Here is a 12,930-nt window from a genome sequence, read left to right as displayed (position 1 = left end):
AATGTCTGTAATAGCTTTACAGTTTGCACAGTGGGTTCACAGACTCGTTTTGGAGCCGTGGTGTAAGCAGAGTAGATACCATGATTTCTTTTTCATTAATAGTGAACCTGAACTTTGGTAAGTCCTGCAAATAATAAGTGGCAGATCCAGATCTCAGGACATAGATCTTATTCTCTTAATCTGCACCTTACTGCCTAACATTTTACTGCATATCAACTTCGGGCAATTAGAGATGCTTGTTCAGTAGCATCTCTCTCCTACCAGACCGTAAGGACCAAGAGGGCATCTACTTTCTCTGGGTTCCATGCTGTGCCCTGTACACTATACAGATACAGTGATGTTGCATGGCAACCTGGATTGTGCTAACTTGTCTTCAACAAGTTGCTTCATCTCTTAGGACCCCTACCCCAGCATTTGCAAAAGGAGAAGATGGTTTAGATCAGTGGTTTGAAACTAGGTGATTTTATCCCTTCCCCTCTCCCCCAGGATATTTGTCAACATCTAGAGATATTTATGGTTGTTACAAGTGGGGTGGGGGTCCACAGGAATATTGTTCAACATCCTCGGGAAACGGGACAGCCCCTACGAGAGTTATCCAGCCCAAAATGTCAATAGTGCTGAGGTTGAGAAATCCCAGGTTAGATGATTTCCAAGGTCATTTCCAGATGGGTCTATGATTTGTCCTTTGAACTTGGGTTTAACCTAGTGCTGGAACATTATGGTGAAAAGAATCCCTACTTCAGAATCAAATCAACCTAGGTTTGAATCCAGGCTTTAACACCTACTGCCTATGTAATGTTGGACCAATGATGGCTTAAGAATTTCTATATAAGAGTTCCAGTTGTGGCTTATCAGGTTAAGCACACAACGTTAACCTGATATGAGGATATGGGTTTGACTCGGGCCTCACTTAGTGGGTTAAGGATCCAGCATTGCCCCAAGCTGTGGCATGGGTCGAAAATGCAATTTAGATCCAGTGTTGCTGTGGCTGTGGCATAGGCCACACACAGGCTGCAGTTCCAACTCAAACCCTAGTCTGGGAACGTCCGTGTGCCACAAGTGCGGCCGTAAAAAGAAAAAAAAAAAAATCCTGTATAGAAGCACTTAGGGCCTGCAGAGTGGTTGCAAGGAAAGATTGGAGGACTTGTCTTGAAGCAGAGTTTTCATAGTGAGCACATTGTGCGTGTGTGTATGTGTGGTTTGGTTTTCTTGGTTTGTTTTTTGTTTTGTTTTTTTTGTTTTTGTTTTTTTGTCTTTTCAGGTCCGCGCCCTAGGTATATGGAAGTTCGCAAGCTAGGGGTTGAATCGGAGCTGTAGCTGACAGCCACAGCCACAGCCACGCCAGATCCAAGCCGTGTCTGCGACCTACACCACAGCTCATGGCAACACCATATCCTTAATCCACTGAGCAAGGCCAGGGATTGAACCTGCATCTTCATGGATGCTAGTCAGATTCATTTCCGCTGTGCCACAAGGGGAACTCCGAGAGCACATTGGGTTTTTTTGTTTGTTTTTTCCTTTTCTAGGGCCGCTTCCTGCAGCATAAGGAGGCTCCCAGGCTAGGTGTCTAATCGGAGCTGTAGCCGCCAGCCTATGCCAGAGCCACAGCAACAAGGGATCCAAGTCACGTCTTCAACCTACACCACAGCTCACGGCAATGCCAGATCCTTAACCCACTGAGCAAGGCCAGGGATTGAACCCGCAACCTCATGGTTCCTAGTCAGATTCGTTAACCACTGCATCACTACGGGAACTCCAGAGAGCACATTGTTTTAACCAGGCGGTGTCATAGACAGATAAAAATAGCCAAGTTTTGGAGGTCCCTCTGTGGCTTGTTGGGTTAAAGATCCAGCATAGTCTCTGGGATGGCCAGGTTTGATCCCCAGCCTAATGCAGGGGCTTAAGGATCTGGCATTACTGCAACTGTGGCATAAGTCGCAGGCGCAGCTCAGATTTGACCCCTGGCCCAGGAACTTCCTTATACCAGTGGATGTGGCCCAAAAAAGGCCAGGTTTTAGCTCTGCCACTTATAAGTCATTGTGCCTTGTAAAAGCTACTTAGCCTCTTGTGCCTTAATTTTTTCATCTGAAAACTAGGATAGTAATAGTACCTTCCTGAAAGGATTTCTTTCTTTCTTTTCTTTCTTTCTTTCTTTCTTTCTTTCTTTCTTTCTTTCTTTCTTTCTTTCTTTCTTCTTTTTTTCATTTTAGGGCCACATCCGAGCATATGGCATTTCCCAGGCTAGGGGTTGAATCCAAGCTGCTGACCTACACCACAGCCACAGCAATGCCAGATTCAAGCCATGTCTGCAACCTACACCACAGCTCATGGCAGTGCTGGATCCTTAACCCACTGAGTGAGGCCAGGGATGAAACCTGCATCCTCATGGATACAAGTCAAGTTTGTAACCTGCTAAGCCACAATGGAAACTCCCCTGAAAGGATTATTGTGAGGGTTTAAATGAGTTGTCACACATTAAGAACTTCCAACAGATTGGCCTATGGGAAGCACTCAATAAATGATAAGAATACATCATTAATAGAGTTTCTGTTGTGGCTCAGCAGAAACGAATCTGACCAGCATCCATGAGGATGAACGTTTGATCCCTGGCCCGATCAGTGGGTTAAGGATCTGGTGTTGCTGTGAGCTGTGGTGTAGGTCGCAGACGCAGCCTGGATCTTGTGTTGCTGTGGCTGTGGTATAGGCTGGCAGCTGTAGCTCTGATTTGACCCCTAGCCTAGGAACCTCCATGTGCCATGGGTGCAGCCCTAAAAAGACAAAAAAGAAAGAAAGGAAGGAAGGAAGGAAGGAGAGAAAGAAACCCTCTCACCACAGCAACAGTCTGAGCTGCTGCAGTGAGAACGCTGGATCCTTAACCCACTGTATCATAAGGGAACTCCTACACTGGTGTTTTAAAATTATATAAGGTGGCTTCACAAGGCCGCTTGAGATTAAGACAGGCAGACAAAGTTCCCCAAATCACCCTTAGGTGCAACCACTATGTTGGGCAAATCGAGTATTTTCACCAAGACTTATTTGTTTGTAAGATAAAAATAATAGTCATGGTGGGGTTCTAAGGATTAAACAAGATAAAATAAAAGAGCCCCTAACATATAGGAACTGCTTAATAAGTGGTAAATACTTATCATCTAATTTGTTTAATGATAGTAAGCAACTGACCAGGGACCCACGGGACTGGGAAGAGAAGCCCAGGCATCTCTTAATACCACTTTTTGGGCCATTGTGTTGGAAGTCCAAGTGCCTGCAAGCTTATTCTTGAGCTGGATGAAGAGGCTCCAGCCTAAATCAGCTGGTACCTCTCAGCAGATGGGGCTTGATCCTATCCAACCAAGCATTATGGATCTGAAGAAGTTTCAGGATGTTTCCAGATGGCCTGTGGAACAACAGCGGCTTTTTTTTTTCTTTTTTTTTCTCCTTTTTTTTTTAACATAGGGAAATCTGTGTTTGGTTCTCTGACAAGTTTACTTTCTAAACTGGTATCTTAAGAAGTATTTTCTCCTCCCAACTTACCTTGCCAAAATACTGGAATCTAAACGATGCTAGGACTAGAGCTCCAATTGTGGCTCAGCAAGAAATGAATCCAACTAGTATCCATGAAGATGTGGGTTCAATCCCTGACCTCGATCAGTGGGTTGGGGATCTGGTGTTGCCGTGAGGTGTGGTGTAGGTCGCAGACACGGCTCCGATCTGGCGGTGCTGTGGCTGTGGTGTAGGCCAGCAGCGGTAGCTCCAATTTGACCACTAGCCTGGGAACCTTCATATGCCGCAGGTGTAGCCCTAAAAAAATGAAAGACAAAAAATAAAATAAAATATGCTAGGACCTTCCTGCACTGCCCCAGGACACAGCAAGAAATGAGATTTGTGATCAGGGCTGCCAGTGACCAAAATTATTATTATTCAAGTAGTGTACATGTCCCAAGGAAATAGAACGATGGGGTATGGGAATGTTTGAATGACCAGGCAGAACAAAGAGAAATTGGACCCTGCCCTGTAGACACGCATTAAGCACTTAGGGAGGGAGAATATGGAAGCCTATGACTAGGAGAAGAGGCCGAACGCACCCATGGCAGCACAAAGGGTTTCATACGCATCTGTAGCTACCTGTTTGGGAACAGATGGTTATAAAATATTATAGAGGAGAGGATAATTTTAAAATGTTTTCCCAGAAAGAATTTTGAGCTGCTGAAACTACTGACATCCTAATATTTCTTCGTTTAGCCATTCAACAAACTATGGACGAGAGTCTGGGGTGCCAAGAAGAATAAGGAGCTCACAGTCTAGGGACAAAAAGACGTATAAATAAAAAGACAAATGTTATGCATCATGATAAGGAGGTCATCTCTCACAATGGTCAAGAACACAGACTCTTGGAGTTCCCTGGTGGCTCAGTGGTTTAAGGATCAGGCATTGTCACTGCTACGGCTCAGGTTGTAGCTGTGGTGCAAGTTCAATCCCTGGCCCCAGAGCGTCTGCATGCCTGACCAAAAAATAAAATAAAATAAAAGAACACAGACTCTGATATCAAACAGACATAGCTTTGAATCCGACACAAGTATATATCTGACCCTGGACAACATCCTCAGCATTTCTAAGTCCCATTTTTTTCATTTGTGTGTGTGTGTGTGTGTGTGTGAGACAAGCACTGATAGCAACCCCATATTCATACTCCTGTTATTCCTCACTAGCAGAACTTCAATGTTGTTCAGGGCAAAAAAAAAAAAATCTGTCCAGCTTTAAAAAAAAAAAAATGGAGTTCTCTTGTGGTGAAGTGGGTTAAAGATCTGGTATTGTCATTGCAGCAGCTTGGGTCACGGCTGTGTCACCGGTTTGATCCCCAGCCTGGGAATTTCCACATGCCATCGGCTCAGTGGAAAGAAAAGAAGGAAGTATGGATGGAAGGAAGGAAAGAAGGAAGAAAGAGGGAAGGAAGGAAGGAAAGAGAGAGAGAAAGGAAGAAAGAAGGAAGGAAGGAAGGAGGGAAGGAAGGAAGAAAGAGAAAGGAAGAAAGAAAGAAGGAAGGAAGGAAGGAGGGAAGGAAGGAAGAAAGAGAAAGAAAGAAAGAAAGAAAAAAAGAAAGAAAGAAAGAAAGAAAGGAAGGAAGGAAGGAAGGAAGGAAGGAAGGAAGGAAGGAAGGAAGGGAAGGAAGGAAGAAAGAAAAAAGAAAGAAGAGACTTCTCAGGCTCCCTAGCCAGTAAGAGTGGCTATGTGACACAGCTCTGGTCTGGGAGATGTAGTAGGGGACAGATTTAGTAGGGGACTAAAAAGATAAAAACCACAAGAAGAAAAGGTTCTTTGCCCTTCATCCTTTGCTTTTTGCCATTTAGCCTTCCTCCCACCCAGAACACAGATGGGAAAAAGGGAAGCCCTCTTGTGCCCACAGTAACAAAAGCTACATGCTAAGAATGGTACTGCGGAGCCACCCTGCCAGTCTTAGCCTGTCCATCTCTGATTTATCATTTTTGAACAAAATAAGTTCCCATTTGCTTAAGGCACTGTGGACAGGCTTCCTTGTGCAGCCAAACTCAACTCCTAACTGATGAAATCTGTAAACCAAGGGTAATAATAGTATCTCCCCTGGGGTTATTTTGAGCATTAAATAATGCATGTAAAGCAGTTAACATGACACCTGGCTCATAGACACACTCAATAAATGGTAACTTAGATCTTTTCACTGCCATTAGTACTCCTATTACCCTTATTAATGCGATTATACCAACAGCCATAGGAGCATATAGGAAAGATGTCACGCCCTTTGTCTGGGGGAGATGGAACAAGCTTCACCAAGAATGTTACACTTGATCTGGGTCTTTAAAAACGAGGAAGAGTTTCCCAGGATATGGTTTCTGGTAAAACAAACAAACAAAAACAAAAAACAAAAAAAAACAAAAAATAAAAACAAAACAAATGTGCACATTCTCTATGCCTGCAAGAGCTAAGGAAGAACTCAGCCCTGTTCACCAGGAGAAAACTCCCATAAGATGGTAATAGCTCTGGACCTGGGGCCAGAGGACCAGGATCGGAGCCAGTGGTCTTCGAATCGAGACTGGGAGAAGTGAGTGGGTGCCGGAGCATTTAGCCACTGTGGGCTCATAGGAGACAACAGGTCTTAATGAAAGATCTATACAAACACCGGGTATTGTTAACCCTGTGCTCTGGTTACTGACAGCCATCGGATGAGCTGACGGCGTAAATCTCTCTCTGTGTGCTCTTTGAGAACAAGAGCGCTTTCTTTGTTTTTTTAAAATTTGCCATTCGTTATTTTGTTTTATTTTTTTCTTTTTTGGCCTCGCCACGACATATGGAATTCCCAGGGCCAGGGATTAATCCAAACCACAGTTGCAGCCTGCGCTGCAGCTGCAGCAATGCAGGATCCTTTGACCCACTGTGCCAGGCTGGGGATTGAGCCTGAGTCCTGGAGCCACCAAGATACCACAGATCCTGTTGCACCACAGGAGTGCTCTCTTTCTTCCCTTCTTTTTTCCTTCCTTTTTTCTTTTTCTTTCTTTCTTTCTTTCTTTCTTTCTTTCTTTCTTTCTTTCTTTCTTTCTTTCTTTCTTTTTCTTTCTTTCCTTCCTTCCTTCCTTCCTTCTTTCTTTCTTTCTTTCTTTCTTTCTTTCTTTCTTTCTTTCTTTCTTTCTTTCTTCTTTCTATGGAAGTATACTTGATTTATAATATTGCGTTAATTTCTGCTATACAGCAAAGTGGTTTTGATTTGAGACTATACAGATACATGCTCTTTTTTTTTTTTTTCCTTTTTACCTGCCCTGTGGCATATGGAGTTAACCCGGCCAGGGGTCAGATCTGAGCCACAATTGTGACCTATACCACAACTGTGGCAACACAAGATGCTTTAACTCACAGTGCCAGGCCAGGGATGGAACCTGCATCCTGGTGCTACAGAGACACAGATCCCATTGTGCCACAGCGGGAAATCCATACATTTTTTAAAATATTCTTTTCCATTATGGTTTATCATAGAACAAGGAATATAGTTCTCTGTGAGTGCTTTCTTAATCCCTTCCTGGATTTCTGTGTCCCTAGCACCAAGCACAGAGCTTGACACAAAATATGTGGCTATTCCAACAACCCTGAAAATATTCAGAAACACAGCCCTAGATCACACATCCCCCTGACGACCAGATAAAGGCCCAGAGAAGAGCAGATGGTCTTAGAAATGCTGTCCTAGCCAGGCAGTCTTCTAAATAAAGACAGGGCGTTTGGGGCCTGAGTCTTCCCCCCAAATTTATCATCTCTCTAATCAGAGAGAGAAGAGTAGATATAAATAGAAGAGAGCATTTTCTACTCCAAAGCTTTCTTTTCCCAAAAAAAGAAAGGCGGAGAATACCCTTGATAATTCATCAGCCGGATAAAGGGGCAGCCGCTCCTGCCATGTGGCTGGCTGATCTGGGCGCAGATACAGAGCCTAATGAGAAACTGAGTTCAGCAAAAGAGGACCGTGTGATGTTTAAGCCTCATTAAGGACTGTAAAACCATCCGTCCAGACACAAACCCTGCCATTGACTTTGACCTCACTTCCCCACCTCCCTCTGCTCATGGCATTATTGAACCTGGGTTTTTCCTATAGGCCAGAACCTTGCCAACCCTTTTGCCCTTCACATAATGTGTTTGTCTGGTTTCTATTTCTGTAGTTTGATGAAGGATGATAACAGGGTATTGAGTGGTTGTTTTTCATTTAGTGCCGTCACCGCCCTCACCCTGCCCCCTACCCCCACCCTGCTCTCAAGTTGGGTTTCATTGTCTGTTTTGTGCCTCGTCCTCGGTTTTTATAGCTTCCTTACAGAGTGGGGAAGTCATTTTATTTTCCAGGCTCTGATATGCATAACCTGGTGTATGCATCTTTCCCACAAAGAATCATGGTGTTTTCAAATTGGAAATGATCTCAGAAGAGAAAGGCAGGGGAGGGCCAGATATTCACTTAGCCCCTAATATGTGCCAGGTCCTGAACCAGGGTTTTTTTTTTTTTTTTTTTTTTGCTCTTAATCCTCACAATATGTCCATGAAGCAGGTACTATTACATCTCATTTTACAGATGAGAACACTGAGATCCAGGGAGGTGAAACGACAAGCTCAAGGTCATACCTGATGGTTACTGACAAAGGAACTCCCACCCCCTGCTCCAAGTCCACTGCCCCTTCCATGCCACGGTCTGTCTCTTCAGACTGTGTTTTGAAGTGGGAAGATACAGGAGTTCCCGCTGTGGCTCGTTGGAAATAAACCCAATTGGTATCCATGAGGATGCAGGTTGGATCCCTGGCCCCGCTCAGTGGGTTAAGGATCCGGTGTTGCTGCAAGCTGCAGTGTAGGTCGCAGACAGGGCTCGGATTTGGCGTTTCTGTGGCTGTGTTGTAGACCGGTGGCTGTAGTTCTAATTCGACCCCTAGCTTGGGAACTTCCATATGCCACACGTGCAGCCCCAAATAAGTAAATAAATAGGGAAGATACAAACTCATGGGGAGGAGGGAACCCCTAAAGCATAACCTTTTTTTCCGAAACAGAATGGGACTATCTTTTTTTTTTTTTTGTCTTTTTGCCTTTTCTAGGGCCACTCCCACGGCATATGGAGGTTCCCAGGCTAGGGGTCGAATCGGAGCTGTAGCCACCAGCCTATGCCAGAGCCACAGCAATGCGGGATCCGAGCCGCATCTGCAACCTACACCACAGCTCACGGCAATGCCGGATCGTTAGCCCACTGAGCAAGGGCAGGGACCAAACCCGCAACCTCATGGTTCCTAGTCGGATTCGTTAACCACTGCGCCACGACGGGAACTCCAGAACGGGACTATCTTGATCCTGCATTCCACCTGGCGCATAAACTCCTGGACCTTTATTGCATAAAGACATCGAGTCTTCGGTGTCTCTGGCACCTGCCCAAGGTATCTTCCTCTGGGTCCCTCTCTGACTGTTGGTATCTGTCCTTGTGGCCTTTGCTGAACTGTCCTTTCTGGTCCTCAGTTGTTGATTCACCCAGAGAGCAGCTTACCCAGGGCCTCTCCAGGAAAGGCTCTGTCCCATCAGCTCCATCAAAGGCATGAGAAAACCCCTGCTCCCACTGCTCTGGAGGTGTCCAGAGATCCTGCCATGTAGACAGAGAGGAAGCATCCCTACTTCTCATACCCTCGCTGGAGGGGAACCCTGCAAAGGAGGTGAGGTACAGACACCCCTCTCCTCCAGATGCCATGGCAACCTGGAGCTTTGTTTCTCCCTGTCTCCTCCTGGAGGCTCCATTTGGGAGGACGCAGGAGACGGGAATCCTCAGAGATGCTGGAAACTCCACCCCTCATCTCCTCTGGGTCCCCCCCCTGCTCTCTCTCCTCAACCCTTGTCACATTGCCTCTCCTGGGTGAGGGCAAAAGACTGGTCCTGGCAGACACTGATTCTGTAAATGAACAAACAAACAAACAAAAAGCCTAGATTTTGTAGGGTTCAGATTTCATGATCAGAGTCATGCAGGATTTAGACTCTGAAAGTTAAAAATAAAAGGCTTTTCAAACACAGAGACTTTTCTCTTAAGCTACATGTTTCAAAAGGCTTGTAATATTGAAAACTCAGCACTGACTCTCCTTTCTCTTTGCATTTCCACTGTAGCAGCTTTATTCCTGAAAGGAAGGGAGTATGGGAATAGTGGAAGGTACCAGGGAGAGGTGAGGAGACAGAGTACCAGTTAATATTTCTGTGTCAAAGACAATCTCCGCAGAGTTCCCATCGTGGCTCAGTAGTTAACAAATCCAACTAGGAACCATGAGGTTGCGGGTTCGATCCCTGCCCTTGCTCAGTGGTTTAAGGATCCAGTGTTGAGTGAGCTGTGGTGTAGGTCACAGACGTGGCTCGGATCCCGTGTTGCTGTGGCTCTGGCGTAGGCCTGCAGCTACAGCTCCGATTAGACCCCTAGCCTGGGAACCTCCACACGCTGCACCAGCCCTGGAAAAGACAAAAAGACCAAAAACAAACAAAAAACAAACAAACAAACAAAAACAGTCGCTGCACATTTCCTCCTCCTGCGAATACAGAGCGAGTTCTCAACCTCCTTTACAGTTAGGATGAGGATGGGTGACAATAGTCTGGCCAATGGAATGTGGGTAAAAATTTCACCTAAAAATATCCCCGCCAATCCTCCAGCCCTCCTTCTGCTCCACAGCTGCTGCGGAGACCTTGAGCTAAAGAGAGTAACATCACAGGAGGAAAGGCAGCCTGGATGCCTGAGTCACCAATTGGAGGAGAACTACTTAAGATTGATTCGAGGGGAGTTTCCATTGTGGCTCAGCAGTAACCAACCTGACTTGTATCCATAAGGGTGAGGGTTCAATCCCTGGCCTTGCTCAGTGGGTTAAGGATCCAGCATTGCCAAGAGCTGTGGTGTAGGTCAAAGACTCGCCTCGGATCCCACATTGCTGTGGTCATTACATAGGCTGCAGCTCTGATTTGACCCCTCAGCCTGGCAACTTCCATATGCTGCAGGTATGGCCCTAAAAAGACCAAAAAAAGACAATGACAACAACAAAAGACTGCGATTTGATCAGGAAATTTGAGCAGGAAATGCAATTTAATTGTATTAAGGCCCCAAGCTTCAGGTGTGCGTGTACCCGTTTTATAGCAACTTACATTACTTACCCTAAGAAACTAAGCAAGTATTGCTCTACCTCATAACCAACATGTAATAAAGTCAGAGGTAGAGAATCAGAAGCTTGACTGATTTTGATTAAAATCTGTGAAATTGAAGGTATTTAAAATGACACCAATTTTAATAAAATATTAAGTATTTGGACCATATGCAAAGCTTGATACTGAAGGAGGAGTGGTAGGAAAGGAGGAGTGGTAGGAAAGGAGTGATATCTCAATAAAATAGATTAACAGAACTTACTATATAGCACAGGGAACTATATTCAATATCTTACAATAACCTATATTGGAAGAGAATCTGAAAATTGCATATACATATATTCACATACATATACACGCACACACATATATATCTGAATCACTTGTTGTGCACTTGAAACATTGTAAATCAACTATACTTAAATGTAAAAAATTTTTAACACAAAAAAATGGTATTTCTTCTTTCAGCCAGCCTAGCATAAAACCTAGAATATTGTGGAGTTCTCGTCGTGGCGCAGTGGTTAACGAATCCGACTAGGAACCATGAGGTTGAGGGTTCAGTCCCTGCCCTTGCTCAGTGGGTTAACGATCCGGCGTTGCCGTGAGCTGTGGTGTAGGTCGCAGACGCGGCTCGGATCCCGCGTTGCTGTGGCTCTGGCGTAGGCCGGTGGCTATAGCTCAGATTCGACCCCTAGCCTGGGAACCTCCATATGCCGCGGGAGTGGCCCAAGAAATAGTAGCAAAAAAGACAAAAAAAAAAACCTAGAATATTGAGATGCTTGATAAGTAATTATTGAGTGAATGAAAAATGTATTAATTTATCAACTGTGTTTAAACCCAGGGCATTTGCTGTTTTATTTTATTATATTTTATTTTATTTTATTTTATTTTTTTCCTTTTTATGGTCCACTTGTGGTATATGGAAATTCCCAGGCTAGGGGTCAAAACAGAGCTGAAGCTGCTGGTCTACACCACAGCCACAGCAATGCAGGATCCGAGCTGTGTCTGCCACCTACACTGAAGCTTGCAGCAACACCAGGTCCCTGACCCACCGAGTGAGGCCAGGGATTGAACCCCACATCCTCACAGACACTGTGTTGGGTTCTTAACCCACTGAGCCACAACAGGAACTCCTATTTACTATTTTAGGTTTTATAGGGAAGAGCAAAGGAGGTAGAGATAAGGAAAAGACATGAAGAAGGGGAAAAAAAGTTGGGAACAGTGAGAAGGCAAGGTGGAAATAACTTTCCACAAGGCAGGCATCCTTCCCATTACCCGTTTCTGTGACTTAAGACAGGGCCTATCAGCAAGAACTCCCTGCAATTTTGCATTCTACATGCTCACAAAACCACAAAAGTGAAGTGATGATTCCTGTTCATTATTGATGTTAACATACAAAATGAAGCTGAGCATGGCAAGTACCACCATGAGAGGCAGGCAGAAGCCAATAAGTTGGGGAAAAACCATCTTGGTCGTGGAATCATGCAGAAAGGCTTTTGAGGTTTGAAAGGGCTCAATAAATAGTATCTCTTTCTTATCAAGTCAGGAGCCGATTTAGAGACAAACACAAGACACATGGAGAAGAAGTCAAAATGCTCCTTATTGATAAACACGAGGTTCTGCAGCCAACCAGATATGCCATGAGCCTCCACCCTTGAATTAGACAGATTCAACCACTGAGCCACCGGTACAGATGGAAAGTCACAAGCTGCCCCCACCAGGGACAGGCTCCTTATTGCATGGCTTGACCCACTCAGACTTAAGCAGATTTGAAGAAAGAGTAAGGAAGTCACCGAGCCAAGCCCTGTCCAGATCTTCTTCCCAAATCACTAATCAGACAAATCACTCCTGTCACGTCCACTTAGGCTAAGCTATGCATCAGAAAAAACCACCTCCAAATTCTCAATGGCTTACAACCATGAGCAGCCCTTGTTCACATGCCCCTAACCCTAACCCTAACCCTAACCCTAACCCATGGGTTGTCTATATGTTTATCGTCTTCACTCTGGGACGCAGGCTGATGGACTTGTCCACATTTTGGTCATTCCTGGTCTGTGGCAGAGGGAAAAGAGGAAGGGTGGTGGGCCACATGATGGAGGGGACCCGCCTGTATTCTCTTCTCATTCCACTGGCCAAAGCAAATTCCATGGTCAAGCCTGGGTTAGGGAGATAAGGATGTTTAACCTTCTGAAGGCAGAGGCAATGAATGGTTTTTTTTTTTTAATTACTCAGTGAATTTTATTACATTTATAGTTGTACAATGATCATCACAACCAAATTTTATAGCATTTC

The sequence above is a fragment of the Phacochoerus africanus genome, chromosome 7 (genome assembly GCF_016906955.1).
Source record: "Phacochoerus africanus isolate WHEZ1 chromosome 7, ROS_Pafr_v1, whole genome shotgun sequence".
Classification (NCBI taxonomy): Eukaryota; Metazoa; Chordata; class Mammalia; order Artiodactyla; family Suidae; genus Phacochoerus; species Phacochoerus africanus.
The sequence above is the reverse complement of the archived record's forward strand: the minus strand, read 5'-3'. Positions refer to the sequence as shown.